Source organism: Panicum virgatum, chromosome 4K (genome assembly GCF_016808335.1).
Source record: "Panicum virgatum strain AP13 chromosome 4K, P.virgatum_v5, whole genome shotgun sequence".
Taxonomy (NCBI): Eukaryota; Viridiplantae; Streptophyta; class Magnoliopsida; order Poales; family Poaceae; genus Panicum; species Panicum virgatum.
The window spans coordinates 15,003,002-15,026,241 of NC_053139.1; the positions used below are offsets into that span (position 1 = coordinate 15,003,002).

General features: G+C 45.7%; 1 non-coding gene across 1 annotated transcript; it reads left to right on the plus strand.

Annotated features, from left to right (window-relative positions):
• The first annotated feature begins 333 nt into the window (after nt 1–333).
• LOC120705313 lies at nt 334–472 on the plus strand. Its single transcript, XR_005687900.1, has one exon. It is a non-coding gene; the product is annotated as a small nucleolar RNA Z247 (small nucleolar RNA).
• Nucleotides 473–23,240: the final 22,768 nt, after the last annotated feature.

Sequence of the window (23,240 nt, forward strand, 5' to 3'; positions counted from 1 at the left end):
ATCACGAAGCCTGCCATGACGATCGATGGCAAGGATGGTGACAAGACCATCAAGGTCGCCAATCCTGCCTACGAAGATTGGTTAGCTGCGGACCAACAAGTCCTCAGCTTCCTCCTCGCCTCTGTGTCCAAGGAGATCTTGGTTCAAGTCGCGGCCAAGGAAGTCGCGGCGGAGGCCTGGCGCGCGATCGAAACCATGTTCGCGTCGAAGACTCGAGCCCGCGCGGTGAACACGCGCTTGGCTCTGGCCACCACCCAGAAGGGGAACATGACAGTGACCGAGTACCTTGGGAAGATGCGTTCCCTTGGTGATGAGATGGCCGCAGCAGGACGAGCCCTAGAAGATGATGAGCTGGTGGAGTACATCCTCACCGGGCTCGATGATGAGTACGACCCCGTGGTCTCATCGGTTCTTGGTCGATCCGAGCCTATCTCCGTGAGCGACCTATACTCCCAACTTCTTGCCTTCGAGATTCGGTTGGACCTGCGAAACAACGGCAACTCTTCAGGCTCCTCCGCCAACGCCGCAAGCCGGCGGGGGCGCGGAGGCTTCGGGCGATCTGGACGCGGTGGCCAGTCCGGCCGCACAAACAACTTCTCTGCACAGCGCGGAGGACGCGGCGGACGTGGGTACAACAACAACACCGGCAATGCTTCGCGGCAAGGGAACAACAGCACACGTGCAAACACCAGCTCTTCTGATCGCCCGCAGTGCCAAGTTTGCCTGAAAACTGGGCATACTGCTGACAGATGCTGGCACAGGTATGATGAGAATTATGTTCCTGATGTCAGGCATGCTGCTGCTGCTACAAACTCCTATGCCGTTGATACAAACTGGTACACGGACACGGGAGCTACTGATCATATAACAGGCGAGCTAGAGAAGCTGTCCTTCAGGGAGAAATACAATGGCGGTGATCAGATTCACACAGCAAGCGGGGCAGGTATGGCCATTAGTCACACTGGTAAAACTACTATTCATACCCAGAATCGTGATCTTAATCTTAACCATATCTTGCATGTCCCACAAGCCACAAAAAATCTCGTCTCTGTTCATCGTCTGGCTACAGATAATAATGTTTTTCTTGAATTTCACCCTCATGTCTTCTTTATAAAGGACCGGGACACGAAGAGCACGCTTCTTAAAGGGAGGTGTCATCAGGGTCTCTACCCCCTGCCAGCCGCACCACCATTCACAAAGAAAGCCCTTGGAGCCAGTAAGCCGTCTTTTGACAAGTGGCATAGCCGCTTGGGTCATCCTGCAGCCCCCATTGTTCAGAAGGTCATTAGTTCTTTTAATCTTCCATGTCATAGTGAGTCTAATAAAGAGTCTGTGTGTGATGCTTGTCAACAAGCAAAGAGTCATCAGCTACCTTATCCAAAGTCATCTAGAGTTTCGAGTAATCCCTTAGAGCTTGTTTTTTCGGATGTATGGGGACCTGCACCAAGTTCAGCTGGCAATTATAAGTACTATGTGAGTTTCATTGATGATTTTAGCAAATTCACATGGATTTATCTCCTTAAATTTAAGTCTGAAGTTTTTCAAAAATTCAATGAGTTTCAAAAACTTGTTGAAAGACTCTTTGATAGAAAAATCATCACTATGCAAACTGATTGGGGTGGTGAATATGAAAAACTCCATTCCTTTTTCAAGAAAACCGGGATATCTCATCATGTATCATGTCCTCATGCACATCAACAAAATGGATCTGCTGAGCGCAAACACAGACACATTGTAGAGGTCGGTCTATCTCTCTTGGCACAAGCCTCTGTGCCACTCAAATTCTGGGATGAAGCATTCCTTGCGGCTACCTTTCTTATCAACCGTATTCCTAGCAAAGTCATTGCCTATTCTACACCCTTAGAACGTCTTTTCCAGGTACATCCTGATTATACTTCCCTGCGCATTTTTGGCTGTGCATGTTGGCCTAACTTAAGGCCCTATAATCGACACAAACTTCAGTTTCGATCCAAAGAATGCGTTTTTCTTGGCTATAGCAATTTACACAAGGGGTTCAAGTGTCTCGATGTCTCTGCTGGACGCATTTACATCTCTCGCGATGTCGTTTTTGATGAAAGTGTTTTTCCTTTCTCCAAACTTCATCCAAATGCAGGTGCGAGGTTGCGCTCTGAAATTCTGCTGCTTCCTTCCTCTTTATTACCCTCTGAACCATCAACGTCTGGGGATGAATATGTAGTTGATCCTTTGACTAATGTGCCAGGCACTAATAACTTTTCTGCAGATGATACTGGTCCACAGGATCCTAGCACTGCAGTAAATCCTGGACCAGATCCCATAGGTGATCATCCGGCAACATCTTCTTCAGAATCTGTGCTGGTCCATGCAGCGTCAGGCTCCGTTCCCGCGCCGAGCTCTCCATCACTCACCGCTGAGCACACCATGGTTCCTCCATCGGCTACGTCGACAGCTTGTCAGCAGCATGATGCCACGCGCCCAGGCACGTCGGTGCCTGTCGTGGCCCAGGGAGGCACTTCCACTGCTGCTGCTGACAACGCGGTGGTGGGAGATCCCTCTACAGTTCTGCCAGGTGCTGTGACTGCAGATTCTTCTCCTGAATCAACATCTCCTGGAGTGTCTACGGCTGTGGATCCTGTTGCTGCTACTCCACAGCCACGCACCAGACTTCAGGCTGGTGTCAGAAAACCTAAGGTATACAATGATGGTACTGTTCGCTATGGTTTTTTGACTTCATCTGGTGAACCTCAGTGCCTAGAAGAAGCTTTAGGTGATCAAAATTGGAAAAATGCAATGAATGCTGAATATGATGCCTTGATAAAAAATAAAACTTGGCATTTGGTTCCACCTCAGAAAGGTAGAAATATAATTGATTGCAAGTGGGTCTATAAAATCAAACGCAAGTCTGATGGAAGTCTAGATAGATATAAAGCTAGACTAGTTGCAAAAGGTTTTAAACAAAGATATGGCATAGACTATGAAGATACTTTTAGTCCTGTTGTCAAATCAGCTACTATCAGAATAGTGCTTTCTATAGCAGTATCTAGAGGTTGGAGTCTTCGTCAGTTAGATGTTCAGAATGCTTTCTTACATGGTTACTTAGAAGAAGAAGTTTACATGAAACAACCTCCAGGATATGAAGATAAGACTAGATTTAATTGTGTGTAAATTGGACAAGGCTTTGTATGGTTTGAAGCAAGCACCACGGGCTTGGTATTCACGATTAAGTGTCAAGCTGCAGAATCTTGGATTTGTTCCTTCAAAGGCTGACACATCCTTGTTCTTTCTCAATAAAGGGGGTGTTGTCATATTTGTTCTAGTATATGTAGATGACATAATTGTTGCAAGTTCAACACAGAATGCTACTCAGGAGTTGTTGCGCCAACTTGGCCAAGAGTTTGCCCTTAAAGATTTAGGCAACCTCAGCTATTTTCTGGGAATAGAAGTCAGTCAGACAAAAGGAGGTATAATCCTAAGTCAAGAAAAATATGCTTCTGATCTATTAAAGAGGGTAGGAATGTCAGATTGTAAGGCTGTTACTACACCTCTTGCTGTGAATGAGAAATTATCTATATCGAAGGGGACTCCTCTTGGGCCGAATGATGCAACTCAGTACAGAAGCATAGTTGGTGCCCTGCAGTATTTGACGCTTACGAGGCCTGATCTCTCTTTTCCTGTTAATAAAGTTTGCCAGTTTCTACACAATCCTACAGTAGATCATTGGGCAGCCGTAAAAAGAATTTTGAGATATTTGAAGCAGTCAACTCGAATTGGGTTGAGGATTGAGAAATCCAATTCTCTTCTGGTCAGTGGTTTTTCTGATGCAGATTGGGCTGGTTGTTTTGATGATAGAAGATCTACCGGAGGTTTTGCTGTGTTCTTGGGTTCTAATCTAGTATCATGGAGTGCACGAAAGCAGCCTACAGTGTCAAGATCAAGCACAGAAGCTGAATACAAAGCTGTAGCTAATACAACAGCAGAAATAATGTGGATTCAAACGTTGCTAAAAGAAATTGGGATTGATTCTCCACGTGCTGCAAAGTTGTGGTGTGACAATATTGGAGCTAAGTATCTTTCTGCGAATCCTGTGTTTCATGCACGAACTAAACATATCGAAGTTGATTATCATTTTGTCAGAGAGCGAGTCTCAAAGAAATTGTTAGATATTGATTTTGTTCCTTCAGGAGATCAGATTGCAGATGGCTTCACGAAGGCGCTGCCGACTCGACAGTTGGAAAATTTCAAGTACAATCTCAACCTTGCACGGTTGTGATTGAGGAAGGGTGTTAGAATAGATATGCTCTATCTCTGTAACAAACATGCAACCATCCGAGATATAGCTGGCCTAAGATAGCTGAGGACTTGTTAGCCAAGTTCAGGTTGTTGTAAATTAGTTGCTCCCGCTAACTAAGGCCAAGTATATCCGGTGGTTGTTGATGTAATCTGTAGGCGAGTTTTGTCGCCCTATATAAACACGAAGGCAGCGCACGGAACAGGTGCGACTGTTTCCACCCAAATCTTCCGCTCCTCTGAATTCGTTCAAGCTATACTTATGGCAGTTGATCATTGGAGGTCCTATCTGTTGTCTTCTGAATTTACCATCCAAACTGATCAGAGAAGTCTTGTACATTTAGATGATCACAGACTTAATACCTATTGGCAGCAGAAAGCTCTCACTAAACTGATGCGCCTGAAATATAAATTTTGTTACAGAAAGGGGACTTCAAATATGGCTGCTGATGCCTTGTCCAGGATGCCTCACACAAGCCCAGCTGAGCTCTTGGCTCTTTCTACTGCACAACCTGTGTGGCTACAAGAGCTTCAGAATAGCTATGACCAGAGTCCCCATGCCAAACAGCTGTTAGTTGAATTGGCCATACAACCTGCTCAAGGGCATTTTGCACTGGATCAGGGGATTATCAGATACAAGGGCAAAATCTGGTTGGGACATGATGATCAGTTGCAACAAAATGTAATGAAAGCACTTCACTCCAGTCCCATTGGAGGTCATTCAGTCTCCCTGGTTACATACTACAGAATTAAAAAGCTGTTTAGTTGGCCTAGAATGCAACAAAACATTTAGTCCTTTGTAGCAGCTTGCTCCATCTGTCAACAGGCAAAAACTGAAAAGGTACCCTATCTTGGACTCCTTCAACCACTTGATGTTCCAGATCATGCTTGGCAAGTTGTTACGCTGGTTTTCATTGAAGGCCTGCCTGTTTCATCCTCTTATAACTGTATACTGGTGGTGGTGGATAAATTCTCAAAGTATTCCCATTTCATCAAGTTGGCTCACCCTTTTTCTGCCCTCAAGGTAGCCAAGCTGTACATGGATAACATTTATAAATTACATGGTTTGCCTCAAGCAATTGTCTCAGATCGAGATAGGATCTTTACTAGCATGCTGTGACAAGAATTATTCAATCTCACAGGAACTGAATTAGAATGAGCTCAGCATATCACCCTCAGAGTGATGGCCAAACAGAGAGGGTTAATCAGTGCGTTGAAGCTTATCTGCGCTGTTTTATTCAAGCTTGTCCTTCTAAGTGGTCTCAGTGGCTTGCTTTAGCTGAGTTTTGGTACAACACCAATTATCATTCTGCACTTAACAAATCCCCGTTTGTGGTGCTCTACGGCCATGAACCTCGGCATTTTGGCATTGAAGGAGTGGAGTCCTGTGTTATTCCAGATTTGGAGTCTTGGCTCAAGGAGAGAAAGCATGTTACACAGCTACTCCAGTGGCAGCTCGCTCGCGCTCAAAATAGGATGAAGCAACAAGCAGATAAGAAGAGGACAGAGAGATCCTTTATGGTGGGAGAAAAGGTCTGGCTTAAGTTACAACCCTATGTGCAGACATCTGTTACACCCAGAGCCAACCACAAGTTATCTTTTCGCTATTTCGGGCCTTATGAAGTGGAAAGCAAAATAGATGCTGTTGCCTATAAATTGAAGCTCCCTCCAACAAGTGCTGTGCATCCGGTTTTCCACGTCTCTCTACTCAAGAAGGTTGTTGGTATTCCTCCTCCAAATGTCTGTACTTTACCACCAGATAACTCCACAATGCAGGAGCCAGAATGTGTTTTGGATACCAGGTTCAAGACCAAAGGGCGCCGTGCGATATCTCAAGTGCTGGTCAAATGGAAGGGCTGGCACCACAACTAGCTACCTGGGAGGATGAAGATCGAGTTCCCCAACTGCGACCTGCGGCAGCGACTCACGGACAAGTCGCTTTTCAAGGAAGGAGGAATGTCATGAACAAGAAGATAGCTGTTGATGAGGAAGGAGCCACTACGCCAAGCTCTGGAAGGCCGGCTCGAGTCAAGAAGCCAAACGTTCGTGTTAGTGGGCTGGAGTGGGTTACCAAGTGAGTCTCAGCCCATGTAACGGGCAGCCGCACGGCATAGTGCCCGGCCTGTACTATATATTTCCTTCCGTGCCTTGGAGAACAAACCAATTAGGAACTCCCGGCTCTGACGGCGGCGAGCAGTAGCTCGAGAACTCCCGGCGAGAACCTTGTCCACCTATCTAAACGTGATCTCATTGATCGCGATATCCAGATACCTAAATCGAGTGTGACAGACTGCACCTCCCCACCCATCCTCGGTGTCATCCAATTGTGGAACGTCGTCACCCAGATCACCGCCGACGTCGCAAGCCTCGTTTCCGGCCGAGCCCATAGTCCTCGCCGCGCGCCGGTGAGCCCTCAAACAACCTCTCTTTTTATTTTTTTTCCACCTCGCCCTAATCTCACGTGCCCTTGAACGCCGGTCAGGAAAGCCCCCACGAGTATCAGAAGCCCACGTCCAGCACGTCACCGTGGAGAACAACAGTCCACACCGCCGCCCAACCCTGCCCGCCATCGCCCCTGCAGCCGCGCCTCCTCCCCTGCGCAAGCCCCCACTGTTGACAGCCAAAATTGGCACCTGCCGAGGCTGACCGGGCCGACCGGTCGGGCCGACCAGTCAGACCGGTCTGGTCTGTACAGTCCGAGTAGAATTAGGGTTTTTTAATGAGTCCTTATGTAATCCTACTTGTGAAGGGGTTCCCTGGCCTATAAATATAAAGGGTAAGGCCAATTGAGGTTATTCCCAATCGAATCAATACGAAAATCATATTACTTTTTATCTCTCAAACCCTAGTCTTTTCCAACCCTAGATTAGTTTCTTCCTTCGTCTCGACGGCGTTTGAAGACGTTTTGAGTGGCCTAGCGACCTCAGGACAACCCTACGTTCACGAGCTCCGATGGGGTCCCTCCCGAGCTCGCTGAACTAGGTCTTCGTGAAGCCCTGCCTGCACCGATCAGACCGGTCGGCGACACCGGTCAGACCGGTCCACCCAGAGCTTCGCTGTGTTGATCGTTTTGATGATCGTTCGTGCGTTCTAGCACAATCGAGTGTGTTTGGCGCGATTCTGTGTCAACATATTTTTTGGCAACTCCACTGGGGAACATATTAATCTGGTTTTAAAAATGATCTAATCTAGTTTCTCCAACAAAATGGGCTCCTCTGAAATCAGTGGAGCTAACATCATCAAGGCGACCATGGTGGAGCTCACCGAAGACGAGCGCTAGGCCTACCTCATCGCTGAAGAGCATTTGAAGGAGAACTTCCTTCAAGGATTCAAGAAGGAGCCAGGAGGCCTATTCAAGAGGGTTGGGGAGTTCGTGATGTCGTCCTTCAAGCTGAACAAAGATAAGATCGAGATACTCCCTAGTGACCCTTCTGACTTAGTTAAGCAATTCTCTCTCATGGTAGATTCGAAAATATCTGCTACACAAGTAGCCGCGGGAGAGACTTTTGCTGGGCTCAATGATGAGATTGCGGCGCTAAAAAAGGGCAAAAGTGTTGAGGGTGGCACTTATTTTCCAGAAGCGAATTCGGCTGGCACATCTGCTACCTAGGATCAGTTCTATGGGATGCCGCCGAACTCGTTCCCAGGGCAAACACCGCCGCCATCTACTGTCCACGCGCCATCTGTCCAACCGGTCTCGTCGACCGGTCAGACCGGTCCTATGACTGGTCAGACCGGTCTGACTGAGCAGTATTCGTCGCCCCCGGTACCGCACACTTCTATCCCTGGTTCGGCCGCCGCTAGCCGAACTGGTGAGATGGTGTTGCATATATGACCTCATGGTACCACAAAGCAGGGATCTGGACCTCGCCGAGGACCGATTCCTAATACTAACATGGCTTACACCGGTCCTAGCACACAACATGTTTCATCTTCTTTGCATCCATCGGCCGGTGGTACTTACCAGGCCGATTTCAAGAGGTTTAAAGAGGATTTGGCCTGTGTGCTCAAGTCTAAACTCGGGATTGATATGGGAGCTTCACGTTTATATCAAAAGCTGTATCCTCCTGAGTTCGATTTTTTTCGTATCCTGCTGGTTGGCGTATTCCCGAGTTCGTCAAATTTAATGGTGATGATTCTCGTACAACTTGGGAGCATGTTAGCCAATATATCTTGCAATTAGGAGAAGCGGGTCTTAATGATGCTTTGCGGGTTCGCTTGTTTTCTTTATCTTTGACCGGGACCGCTTTCTCTTGGTTTTCCTCGTTTGCGCCGGGTTCGATTTTGAATTGGAATCAATTAGAGCGCAAATTTCATGATCACTTCTTTTGTGGGGAAGCCGAAGTTAGATTGCTAGACTTGACATCGGTTAAACAAAACCGAGATGAATAGGTTTTAGATTATTTCCAAAGATTCAAAGCTTTGAAAAACCGATGCTTTAATTCATCTCTTTCAGAAAAATATTTGGCAGATTTGGCATTTAATGGCTTGCGTTCTTACTTGAAAGAAAAACTTGAAGGTTTTGATTTCATTACGGTTAATCATTTGCAAATGCGAGCTATTGGTATTGAATTTAAGTATAAAAATTGTAAAGATTCTTTTAAGCCTCATCGTTCTAACACGCATGTTGTTGAGAATGATTTCGACTGTTCGGACGATGAGGAAAAGGGAGTGTATGCCGCTGAATTTGTTTGGCCATCAAAGGACAAACCTTCTACATGTCCTTCGCTTAAGCCGATTCAAAAGAATCGGCAAAATGAGATGAAATTTACTTTCGATGTTTCCAAGTGTAATAGAATTTTTGATGAATTGCTTAAACATGGAAACATTCGTTTATCTCATGCTATACCGTCGCCGAAAGAATTAAAGAGGCATGCATATTGTAAGTGGCATAATTATTTCTCGCATGCTACTAATGATTGTAATATTTTCCGTCGACAGATCCAATCGGCTGTAGGTGAAAGACGATTGGTACTTTCTGAGATGTAAGTGGACAAGACTCCCTTCCCTGTTCATACTTTGGAACTGCACAATCCAAAGGTCCTCCTTCGGCCGAAGCAAGCCGAAGGGGCTCAAGGGAAGAATGTTGTGATTGGAGATCCGAGGCTGATGAATGCAAATGATAAAATTCCAGCCAGAGAAGTCGTTGCTGAGAAGACCTCTGATGGAAAGCCAACTTTGAGGATTTTTGTTAATGCTCCTAAGCACGGGGGGCAAGCAAGTTTATCCAGTCAGCCTGCTGTCCAGGCGCGACCGGTCAGAGCGGCGGCATCAACCGGTCAGATCGTGTCCAATGACCGGTCAGACTGGCCCAGGGAGCAGCCTCGAACCTTCAAGCCAAAGCGTCCGGAAGAGGGTACTTGGAAAACAAATGTGTCGAAGTTGCAGGGGAAGTGTACAAATCAGGGGTCTACGTTCGGACAGTTGCTGAACAAGTACACTAAGGCCGTTCAACAAGATCAGCCATTAAAAAAGAGACCTCACGCACCACCGCGTCGGGGCAATGCTTCGCCTCCACGGAGAGAATTCATCAGGTGCAGGGGTGATCATCTGCAGTTCCCTCCGCAAAAGGTATATGCTACTATGCCTTGGTCTCCATAGGCGTCAAATGCAGTTAATCCGGTGTGGGAACATGAGGGGATTTGGCTCCAGTGCTTTCCAATGCCATATCCACCACCATATCAGAGGGAAGAATGTCCTAGGATGCCAGTACACGACCGATTGGGGCCACACCAATCTGATCCAACTTAGCAGGCGCCACCAGTCAAACCGGTCCCATATGACCGGTCAGGCCGGTCTCAGTAGAGTCCAGCGCCTTCGCAACAAGGAGAAGAGGGAGCAGGAGGCAGAGAAGGTGAGGGATGAATATTTTAACAAGTACAGATCCATGATCCCTCAAGGCAAGGTGTGGCAGGTCAAGGCAGTTGACCAGCCAACAGAAGGACCAGTCAGACCGACCCCCGCGACCGGTCAGACCGGTATTCCCGACCGGTCAGAGTACCCTGAGCCACCGGTCAGACCGGTTGATCCCAGTGCAGAAAGCACAGCCGAATCAGCGGTGTCTGTTTTGGTTTCTCGTGTTGATGAAGTGGAACCAGCTCCTCTAGCAAAGAAAGATGAAGAACTGGTGGATTACGAGGCATCTTTGGAGCGCAACAATTTGGAAATTAATGTTGTGCATATGTCTTTGGATTACCTCATAATTCCCGAAGAGGAGGTAGCTTATCTTCAGTTTAGGCCTCGTGATGTTGTGTTCTAGAAGCCCATGGAATCGGATAACCACTTGAAGGCCCTCTATATGAGGGGACATGTTAATGGAAAGCTGATTTCTCGCATGTTAGTGGATGGTGGGGCCATTGTAAATCTTATGCCCTACTCATTGTACAACAAGCTTGGCGGGAAGGACGAGGAGCTGATCAAGACCAACATGACGGTTAGCGGCGTGGGTGGAGGTGATCCTATTAGTGCCAAAGGGGTTGCGTCCATGGAGTTGACCATTGGAAGCAAGACGTTCGCCACAGCCTTCTTCGTCTTGGAGGTGCAAGGTAACTTCAGTTTAATACTTGGGCGTGATTAGATTCATGCCAATCAATGTGTTCCGTCTACCTTGCATCAATTTCTTATTCAGTGGATCGGCGATGAGGTCGAGATAGTACCAGGTGATACTTCTTCCTTCATTGCTACCGCCGATTCCAACTTCATTGGCGTCAATGACAACATCAAGTGCTTATCGGGCTTGGATCTGTTCGATTATGAGCTTATCAGTTGCATCAAGGAGGGTTTCATTCCTGCTACTCTAAAGCTGATGAAAAATCGGCTAAATCATTTAATGCTGTAAAGATGAGTCCAGCAGATGACTCGGGTGCAACCGATCAGACCGGGTCCCACGACCGGTCAGACCGGTCCTCTTCGGATCGGCCACCAGAGCCGACCGGTCAGACTGGTCTAACGCAGAGTGGCTCCTGCAACGCATTGAGCACGGGCGCGTACGAACGATAAGTGTGACACTATTAAACAGTCAGAGGACATGCACAAGCTGGGCCAAGGTTTTACGTCGGCTGATCCTTTAGAAAAGATAGATCTAGGTGATGGTACTATTCCTAGGCCGACTTTTGTAAACAAAAATTTATCGGCTGAGTTTAAAGCCGATTTAATAAAGTTATTGAAAGAATATATCGATTGTTTTGCTTGGGAGTATTCTGAAATGCCGCGATTGAGTCGTGATCTTGTTGAGCATCGTTTACCAATCAAAGCCGATTTTAAGCCTTATAAGCTACCGGCTAGATGTTTCAATCCTAGTATTTATGACCGAATTAAAGAGGAGATTAATCAATTATTAGATGCTGGTTTTATTCGGTCTTGTCTTTATGCGGATTGGATCTCTAATATTGTGCCCGTTGAATAGAAAGATTCATGCAAGATTTGTGTTTGCTTTGATTTTAGAGATCTCAATAAAGCTACTCCCAAGGATGAATATCCTATGCCTATAGCTGATATGCTAATTAATGAAGCATCGGGACACCGTGTTATTAGTTTTCTTGATGGTAATGTGGGGTAAAATCAAATATTTATGGCCGAGGAAGATACGTCTAAAACGGCATTTGTATGTCCCGGATTTGTTGGTTTGTTTGAGTGAGTGGTTATGACTTTTGGTTTGAAGAATGCTAGTGCAACTTATCAAAGAGCTATGAATTTAATCTTCCATGATTTGCTTGGTGTCATCTTGGAAGTGTACATTGATGATATTGTTATTAAATCGGCCGGTTTGGATCATCATTTAGCCGATTTAAGACTTGCTCTTGAAAGGATGCGTCGGTATGGTTTGAAGATGAATCCACTCAAATGTGCTTTTGGAGTATCAGCTGGAAAGTTCCTTGGTTTCATTATTCATGAGAAGGGCATAGAGATTGATCCTAAAAGAATTGAGGCCATGAGGAAAGTTAAGGCTCCTACTTGCAAGGACTTGCAAAAGTTTCTGGGCAAGGTAAATTACTTGAGAAGATTTATTTTTAATTTGTCCAGAAAGATTGATGCTTTTACTCCTATTCTTCGGTTAAAGAATGAAACCGAATTTTCTTGGGGGCAAAACAGCAAGAGGCATTTGAGAAAATTAAATATTACTTGTCTTCGCTGCCGGTTCTTAAAGCACCTAGGAGAGGTGTTCCTTTTAAACTTTATATAGCAGCCGAAGATAAAGTTATTGGAGCTGTTTTGACTCAAGAGACCGAAGGAAAGGAGTATGTTGTTACCTACATAGGCCGATGACTTATTGATGCGAAAACAATGAATACTTTTATTGAAAAGTTATGCTTATCTTTATATCATGCTTGTACTAAATTGCGACATTATCTACTATCTAGTACTTGCATAGTATGTCAAACCGATGTGATAAAACATATGTTGCAAAAGACGATTTTGAATGGAAGAATCGGCAAGTGGGCATATGCTTTGATAGAGTATGATTTGGCTTGTGACCCTTTGAAATCTATGAAAGGCCAAACTGTAGCGGATTTTATTATTGAGCATCGGATTAATGATGAGCATGATTTAGAAATCGGCCATATTTTTTGCACACCATGAAAGCTTTATTTTGATGGATCGGTTTATGATGATGGGAGAGGAATTGGTGCTGTCCTTATATCTCCAAGTGGTGTTGTTTTTTTAGTTCTCAAACCGATTAGAAGAATATTGCACAAATAACCAAGTTGAGTATAAGGCATTACTATTTGGCTTGGATATTTTACAATCTATGGGCGTGAAGCATGTTGAGGTTTTCGGTGATTCGCTTCTCATTGTGCAGAAAGTATCTAAGGTATGCCAATGTTATAATGGTTCATTAAATGCATATCTTGATAAATACCTCGACATTATTTTTTCTTTTGATGAATTTGTTATAAGACATTTGCCAAGAGAAGAAAATGGACAGGCTAACGCTCTGGCTCAGCAAGCATCTGGTAATAGTGTTGGAAGATGAAAATTCAATATTAGAAAATCGATGCGGATCAAAGCCGAGCTACAAGTTCTGGACGAACTGGTTCGACCAGTTGACGCGACTGGTCTGACCGCCCAGACCGGTCTGACCGCTCCAGAGACCGGTCTGACCGCCTAGTCTACAGAAAATACCATTCGGTCGTAAAGCGGGCCGAAGATTAGGATTGGAGAGTTCCTATAATCTCCTATCTTAAAGATTCTAGTCGTGGTGCAGAGAGAAATATTCGACGTGAAGCATTCAAATATATTTTAATTGATGATGAGTTTTATCATCGAACCGCCGAAGATTTGCTTCTTAAATGTTTGGACTCGGATCAGGCCAAGGTTGCTATGGGAGAAGTTTATGAATGCATCTGTGGTACTCATCAATCGGCTCCTAAAATGAAGTTGTTGCTTAGAAGAGCCGGTTTTTATTGGCCTTCCATGATTTCGGATTGCTTTAAGTAGTATAAAGGGTGCGAAGAGTGTCAACGGTTTGGAGATTTACAATTGGTACCCGCTGCATCATTGCATCCTATCATTAAACCATGGCCGTTCCGAGGTTGGGGGTTCGATTTTATTGGACAAATTAATCGTACATCTTCAAAGGGGCATCGTTTCAAGTTGATTGCTACGGATTATTTTACTAAGTGGACCGAAGCAGTTCCTTTGAAAAATATGACACATAGAGAGGTGATTGAGTTTATAACTGAGCATATTATTCATAGATTCGGTATTCCTCAAACTTTGACCACGGATCAAGGTTCTTCATTCATATCGAAGGAGGTACGCGTATTTATCGAATCTTACAAGATCAAGTTGCTCAATTCATCTCCATATTATGCTCAGGCCAATGGGCAGGCCGAGTCAAGTAATAAGATTTTGATCAAGCTTATTAAGAAAAAAATAGAAGAAAATCCTAAGAGGTGGCATGAAGTGTTATCCGAAGTATTGTGGGCTCATCGTATATCTCGTCATGGTGCTACTAAGGTTACTCCTTTTGAGCTTGTGTATGGTCAAGAGGTCATTTTACCCGTTGAGGTAAATCTGGACGCTTATAGATTGGCTAAGCAAAATGATATTTCTGCCGTTGATTATTATAATTCAATGATGGATAATATTGATGAGGTGACCGACAAGCAGATGAAGGCTTTAAAAGAGATTGAAACGGACAAGCTTCGGGTTGCTAGAGCTAACAATAAGAAGGTAAAAGATAAATCTTTTTAGGTTGGAGACCTAGTTTGGAAGACAATATTACCTCTTGGGATGAAAAGCAATAAGTTTGGTAAGTGGTCGCCAAGTTGAGAAGGTCCATATAGAGTTGTTAAAGTTATCTTCGAGAATTCTTACATGATGGAGACGCTGCAAGGAGATCGACTACCTAGAGCTATCCATGGGAAGTATTTGAAGAAATTCTACCCCAGATGTGGCAAGATGCGTGAAGAAAAGATGGCTGATTCATGAAAATCGTCCTCAATAGTATTTTTTAGGCCATAGTATTGCATAGAATACTTTTGTTTTTGTATATTAGCTTGTAAACTCACTAAAAAGTAGGGGCATATGTTGACAGCCAAAATTGGCACCTGCCGAGGCCGACCGATCTGACCGGTCAGACTGGTCTGGTCTGTACAGTCTGAGTAGAATTAGGATTTTTGTAATGAGTCCTTATGTAATCCTGCTCATGAAGGGGTACGTCTTCCCCGGCCTATAAATATAAAGGCTAAGGCCGATTGAGGTTATTCCTAATTGAATCAGTACAAAAATTGCATTACTGTTTATCTCTCAAACCCTAGCCTTTTCCAACCCTAGATTGCTTTCTTCCTTCGTCTCGATGGCGTTTGAAGATGTTCTGAGTGGCCTGCCGACCTCAGAACAACGGTCAGACGGGTCCCTCCCGACCTTGCTGATCTAGGTCTTCGTGAAGCCCTGCCTGCACCGATCAGACTGGTCGGCGACACCGGTCAGACCGGTCCGCCCAGAGCTTCGCTGTGTTGATCGTTTTGATGATCGTTCATGCGTTCTAGCACAATCGAGTGTGTTTGGCGCGATTTTGTATCAACACCCATGATGCCCAGCACCGCCGCTCATGAATCTCCTCGGAACAGAACCGCCGCCTCTCCTTTCCAGCTTCGATTCTCGACGCCACGATCCATCTCCACCATAGGGAGAAAATCGCAAAAATGGGACTCGAAACAATGTGTTTCGCAAATTTGTCAATCCAAACACCGACTTCGTAAAAACGGGACTCCAAACGTGAGACGCTTGATTATACTGCCATTTGGGGTACTTTCCCTCTTTTCTTTTTTCTTTTCATGTATTTGGGAGGGTAAAATGACCTTGTTACCCTTCCTCACTTGTGCATGGATTTAGAAAGCCGAGCTTTCAGGGGCAGTCGCCGCCACCGCCGTCGCCGGGGCAAGCACTGCCGACGCCCCTGCCTAGCAGGATTGCTACCGCCCTGGTTGGCCCGCCGCCGCCCCTGGCAGGCAGACAGGCAGGCGGCTGCTGCTGCCGTGGGCGTGCAGCAGGCCGCCGGGATGAGCACCGCCGACCCTGGCTGGCAGGCAGGCTGCTGCCGCTGCCGTGGGATGCGCAAATGGGCTGCAGAAGTATACTAGCGTAAACACTTGCCCCAAATAAAATAATAATTGATTTTCTTAGCATTGTCCTCATGCGGATCGAGTCCCTCCTCGCAGGCTGTTCGGCAGCCATGGCGTGGACGCCGGATGGGCATGGTTGACCAGCGATTAGCATGGGCCAGGAGAAGTAGACGTGGGTACTTGACATGGGTACCTTCAGACACCTGGAGAAGGACATCAGCGGAGATGCGCTCCAGGGGCAACAACTCTGGCAGCCCTGTCGACCTCGCAAGTGTGGACTTCTCATGCGCGGCCAGGGAGCCGGCGCCTTTGGCCATTGCGGGCGTGGGCAGAGCAGCGCCGCCCTCGGCCATGACGGGCGTGGAGTCGTGGACAGCCCTCGGCCATGACGGGCGTGGAGTCGTGGACAGTATGCCGGCGCCTTCGGCCACGGAGAGCGCGGGCAAGGCAGCACCGCCCTCGGCAATGGCGGGCGCGTTCACTCTGCCACCGCCCTCGGCCACGGTGGGCGCAGGCAGGGCAGCGCCGCCCTCGGCCATGGCTAGAAGAGCGGTGTCCGGCGTGGCTAGGAGAGCGGCGTCCGGCGGCGGGGCCCTAGGTTAGGACTCACGAGCGCAGCAAAGAGGAAACGGGATCGGAATGATGGGAGTAGGATGGATCAGAATAGATATGTAATCCATGCATGAGGGCAAAAGAGACATTTCATATTCCAAATACATGGAAAAGAAAAAGACAAATGATGAAAAATATCTCAAATGGCAGTATAATCAAGTGTCTCACGTTTGGAGTCACGTTTTTACGAAGTCGATGTTTGAAATAGCAAATTTGCGAAGTGCAGTGTTTCGAGTCCCATTTTTGCAATTTTCTCCACCATGGGTAATAGGTAAAACGGAACTCCCTCATCGTCCTCTTTTTTTCCCCCAAAATTTCAAATTCTCTCATGCTCTAAATCACCGGCAATTTGATCCGCAGCGAACTTGAATCCGGCAGCCATGGTGGGAGCTCGAGTTTTACAATCTGATCCCTGAAATCTTCAGTTAATCACAAGTAGGTCCCAACAGCCTTGTTCCTTCCATAGCTTTACGGTTTTAACTCCGTTTTCAGCGTTTCTTGCATTTTCGTGACCGTAGCTTCGAGCCCTATCCTTTAGTGTGTTCTTGTAATGCTTTTCTTCTGTTTAGTGCTATGTTCTTAGTAGTGCTTGTTTGCTTGTTTTCTTGTATGTTTGTGCCCGATACTTGTTGCGAGTAGAAAGTAACACAGTTCGAGAGCTGTGAAGACGAAGAGATGCAAGAACAAGAGTTGAAGACTCTGAACAGTTATTATCTGGATTTAAGGCAAGTATATTTCTTAATCATTCTTGATCCCAATAACATTTAATTAAGCTTGCATGCATTAATATTGTGGGGGACTCCCTATATGACCATGTTGCTTATCCTTATCCTTGATTAGCCGGGTTTTCTTTATAAAAGTCTTTTGGGTAGTATGCTTAGCCGCTGAACAATGGTTATGGGTGGGTTCTACAATACTTTTGAGACATGAGACTTCTATATACATAATCTTGGAAACGATATCATATTTTGGTCACTTGATTAAAATCAACCATGGAGAACCACCCGGGAAAACAGCGCAACCACAAGAACTACATGGCTCTGGTCTTGGCTGATTAATTAGATTTCTCCAGCTTGATAGTAGCTGACCGAAAGGCGCAAGGGGGACTAGGTTTAAGAGGGGTACCCGGCCTGCCAAAGGGGTTGGTACGCCTATGGGGTACGCTCGCTTTGGGAGAGGGTGCACTCGCCTAGCGGCTGAAACCTCAGCGGGCTACTACTGGTTAGAGAGTCTTTGTAAAGGCCTCGTAGTGAATCCCTGTAACTCACCAAAGGAAGTGTTCAAGAGCCTTGCAAACCCGGGCACAAAGGGAAACACGACTTGTGGGTAAAGTGTGCAACCTCTGCAGAGTGAAAGCTGAAATATCAGCCGTGCTCACGGTCAAGAGCGGCTCGGACCCTCACATGTCTACTTAATTGGAATCTATACTTAAATTGAGATATTTAATGTTCCAAGCTTGATTTATTACTCAGTTATACTTCTTTTTATAAATGTGGGATGGTTTCATATATTATTTAGTAAATAGGATGTTAATGCTCAACTGATATTTAAAATGCTTACCGCTTTATTCGGCCAACCTTTATCCTTGTATAAGTCTTGCATGTTATTTATTTTACTAATATACTTGCTGAGTACGATATGTGGTCACCCTTGCTATAACCACACTGCTCAGAGAAGAGAAAGTTGCAATGAAGTTGAAGATGTTGCTGAGTTCTAGGCGTACGCAACCCCCGGTCGATTGCTTGTGAAGTGTGGAGCCATCGTTTCCAAGATAAACTATGTATCTCTGATAGGCTTTTATTCGTTGTAACTCTCTTTTATGTGACATTGTTTCTCATTATTCCATTATGACGTCACTATATGTATGAAACTTGATCCTGTCATACATATAGTTATGCATTCGGTTTTTTTTTAAAAACCGGGTGTGACATCTAACTAGCCCGTGTGGAGCACGGGTTAATATAGACTAGTTATGCAAATAATGGTTATAAGGTTGAAAGGGAATTACACATTTGGCTCACTCCTCCTGAAACCCTAATCAGACTCCCTAAAAAATTGTGAACAACGCTCCATCCCTTCTAGATAGCTTCGGCTCATGGCTCTTCTTCCGCCTTCCGGTGATCCCGACTCTCAAGTGCTGCTTCCACCGTGCTTTGCAGGAACTACGCACTTAAATGAGGCCTCCTACTGTTGACATGAAAATGTGTATGAGTTGTGACATGAAAAGACATTTAACTGAAAATTCAAGCTCTCGGCAAGATTCATATCTTCATAGTTGACAACATTTCCATTTGAAGTTATTTAGGTTCCTAAATAATCATCAAAAATTTCAGAAATAAAATTTAGATTAGATGGAATGATAAGGAAGCATCGTATTGTGGGGGAGGTTATGCGTTTAAATCCTATAAAATGTGCGCATGCATATTTGTACGAGAAAACGTGACTTGTGATGCATGATCCATGCATAAATTCCTAGACAGATAATGATTTTTTAGTCATTTTGGCTAAATGTATATGAACGAAAATGGCCTCATCATTTCGTTCAAGAAAAAAATAAAATCGCCTCATCATCTTCAACAAAAAAAATTCTCACGGGTGTGAAACTGTCATGGACCATGAAGAACTAAATGCAGATGATTCTACCGTTGGCACGTTGCATTGTGATTGTGACACGGTTTGCTTTCATGGGTATGACAGCTGGTGCAGGACGAGGAAGGAGACAAGAAATCGAGGTCGACCCCATGGGAAAAAAAGACCCTCATTTTAGAGGCATCCTTCTTTGCATTGTAGCTTGCATAGGACTATAGCAACAACTGAAAACAACCCATTGGCGCGCGAATGAAACCAACAACTTCAAGATGGTATATCCTTATAACAACTCTATTGTATATAGCACTGTAGAGATGCAATCCAAAAGTGCAGAAAATAATGATTTTTTTTAGATTACAGAGCACAACTCAGACACCCATAATATACGCACACTCACACCCCTATGAACGTATGTACGCAAACTCTACTCTTATGAGTATCTTCATAGATTGAACCGGCAAATCCTCGAGATTGATGAAGTCACCACTGGCGCCTCGCTATTGACAGAACGTTGCCTACCACTGAAAGCATAACGTCGTTAATTAAATTCAAGAATATTCACTCCCACGGGGAGTCGAACCCAGGACCTGAGATACTACCGAGGCTCTTATAACCACTAGACTACAGGTCCTTTCGCTTGCAGAAAACAATGTTATATGTACAAAATATAGGTATATAAGAAGGAACACATCGTTTTCACAAGGAAAAGTATCCGAGCATTGCTTTTCACAAGGAAAACAAAGTTAGGACCTAGAGCACTGATTCACATATAGGCATGCAAAACATTTCCCAGTTGTGCAGATCTGCTCAATTCATACTAGGACGCGTTGATCTTAGACAGGTTGTACAGTAACAGTACTACAGAATGTTCATACAGGAAGGTCAAGATACCTTTCGTTGGTCCCTTCATGCTAATGAGTCTTTTTCCATGCGCTCCTTGTATAAACATTTGATTAACAATAGGATAAGAATCACAAAGAAGATCTGGCGTGCCAAGTTACCTTTAAGGATTAATGTCTTTATGTGGTATTTGAGAAAGGGGTAGTGCTTACAAAGGATAATTTAGCTAGAAGAAATTGGAAGGGTAGCAAAACATGTAGTTTTTGTCACTCTGTAGAGACTATCCAACATCTTTCTTTCCGAATGTGCTTATATGCTAGATTCATGTGGCGAGCAGTACGCATGCATTGTTTTTGGAATTGCACCACCTCTCAACTTTGAGAACTTGTTTTATCAATGGTTAGGAGAGCAAATTCCAAACTTATACTTATTGACAGGGGCAGCGGCTTTTTACTGGGAAATTTGGCTCGCAAGGAATGAAGTTGTTTTTTATGAATGCCAACCAAAAACTTTTATGCAGGTTCTTTTCGGGGGAACGTATTGGCTTCGGCAATAGGTGCAATTACAGCTTAACGATGTTATTGAGAAGATGATGATCCAGGCATGTAAGTCACTGGAGATATCGGCTCTTTTTTTTTCCTCCCATGGTTGGCCATTTAGTTTACGGATCGGTTTGTGATACTTTACTTATTTTTTTTCAACCTGGTTCATTAGTAGTGTTGATCTACTGCTTGTAAGAATGTTTGGACTGATTTCCTCTTGGCAAGGTGATGAAGCCAGAACTCTTTTCGTTATTAAAAAAAAAGAACCGGTAAAGATGCACCTTGCACTGCTGCATGATGGTCCTTCTTATAATTAAACCTACATGATGGATTGCTGCTCTTATTGCCTTTAATTCTTAAGTGGTCAATTTCATCTAGTGCAAAATGAGAAAAATAATCATAGTAATAGAAAAGAAACGTAGAAGCAAAATAGAGGAGTGGAAAACACATGGATTATATTTTTAGGTGTATAAATTATGGAAGTAGATAATAATCAAATTCCACTATTGTAATCACGGACTAAGTTTTTCATCATTTAAGCGGTCAGAGATGCAAGGAATGTGCTTTGAATATCCCCTCCCCATCTCTTTCTCATCCATTCATCTTCTAGCTCTCTCTAATCACAACGAGGATGCTCTTCCTAAGCTCTGCTGAATCCTCGGTCCTCAAAACAGGGGGCGAAGCTAGGCGACAAGATGACTAGGGTCACTCTCCTTGTATTACACTATGCGTCACTCTCTCCTGTGGGACCGAAGCCGGCGACCAGAGGGGGGGTGAATGGGAGCCGATCAAAATTTCTTCGAAATTCGAATCGTCGGCCTATGTCCCAACATCGCCCAAGCCCTCAAGCGTTCTGACCAAAGTTTGGAGTAGCTATTGAAAAGCTAAACCAACACAACAGCCCTCGAACGAGCGAGTGAAAACCCAAAGCAATTCGGAAGCGATTCGAGAATATCAGCCAACCTGATCAGCCTGGACCGGTCTGACCGGTCGGGGCTGTGCAAAAGAGAGCAGACCGGTCTGACCGGTCTTGCCTACCGGTCTGACCGGTGGCACCCAGAAAACCCCCGAAAACTTAAATTCAAACGGTGAATCTTGATCAAACGACCACGAAAAGCGGTGAAACTTGGGGGATTGCTTCGCCCCTACCCCGTGATCATATCCCCAAAAGATCTCGGCCTAAATATCAACGAATCTAGAGAATTATGGGGAAGATCAAAAGGGATTGGGGTTTTCTCAAAAACTCGAAAACTTCAATTCTGAAGAGCTCATGATTCCAGAGGGATTGGCACGAAGCTAGAAGCATAGGAATCACTCCAAAGAACCCTACGAACCGTCGCAATCAAGTGCATCAAAACCAAAACGAAAATCCATCACAAAAAGCACAAGAGGGACAGAATTGGATTGATTCAAAAGCCCAGAGGGCACAAGGAGGATGGGGCCTCCTTTCCCAATCACATCCAATACAAAGTCTCACAAATCCATGGACAAATCTACTCTAAAGAGAGAAACAGGGGGAGGAGAACACAGGGGCGGCGGCCTGGAGAAACAGAGAGTCCACGAACAGATTACAAAAGCCGCTATTAACCTAACACAAGTGAAGGGGTATTTATACCCGCGGGACCGGTCAGACCGGTTGGTTAGACCGGTCAGACCGGTGCCAGGGACCGGTCAGACCGGTTGGCCTGCAGCACCCCCTGTACACGATCTCATCCGACGGCCGAGGTTCTTTCTTCGAAACGAAGTCTTCTCCGCGATGCCGCCGTCTTGATGAAGATCCAGTCCGCGGTTTTGGAGGGTCCGCGAAACCCGGGTAGGTGGCCGGTTTTGAGAAAGCCGCCAAAACCTCACGCGCGGGAAGATTCCCGCCTCCACGCCGTGGCCCTAGACGCCGTTCCCGCCTCGGCCTTCTGACAGCCCTAGACGCCATCCGACGCCCGTCACCTCCTCGCCCGCAGCGAGGCCCTAGACGCCGTCGACGCCCGTCGCCTCCGTCAGTCCCGAGACCGACGCCCGTGCCTCCACGACTTGGCGTCTTCAACCGTCGTCCGCCTCCTTGGTTTTGTGGCGCAAATCAAGAAACCCGCCTTCCATCGCCGCTTGCGCCCTCGATCCAGGAGTGGACGCCACAGCTGCCGCCCGGTCCGAGCTCCGGTCCCGGCTGCCCTTCATCGCCGTCCACCGCACGGTCCATCGGCCACAGCACCTCCACGGCAGCTCCCCGTCAACACTCGACGCCCGTGTACCTGCAATCCAAAGACCAAGCGCACGATCACACCGCACGGTTGACAATTCACTCATCACAAGCAGGATAAAGTACTCAACATTCCTCAATCTCCCCCTTGATGAGTGCATTGTCAACACACCACCTGAAACCAGAGAAGTGATAAGAAGAGAAGCAAGAAAGTGAAGAACTCAAGCAAGTGACACAAAGCTCAGAAAGGCAAGAACAGTCACTTAATCAAGCACAGATCGATCCCCTAAGACAAGGGCCACGGCTCAACGCAATCGATCAAAAGCCAAAACATGACTCCTCAAAGACAGAGATAACGCTCGACGCAGTCATGCAAGAAGCAGAGGGAAAACGAGAAAACCAGGAGCCAAAACCAAAGCAAAAACTCCCCAAGCAAATTTTTTCCCTCTCACAAGTGCAACTCTCCCAAAATGATGCACTCACAAAGCTCTGTGCTCAACAAGTTTTTCAAAAATCAAACAAGTCTCCCCCTTGTTCGATCACTTCTCTCAAAATTCTCCCCCTTGTTGGCACATGCACACATGAAGGCTACAAAGACCTAGAGCTCCCCCTGAAGCTGAGACTCCC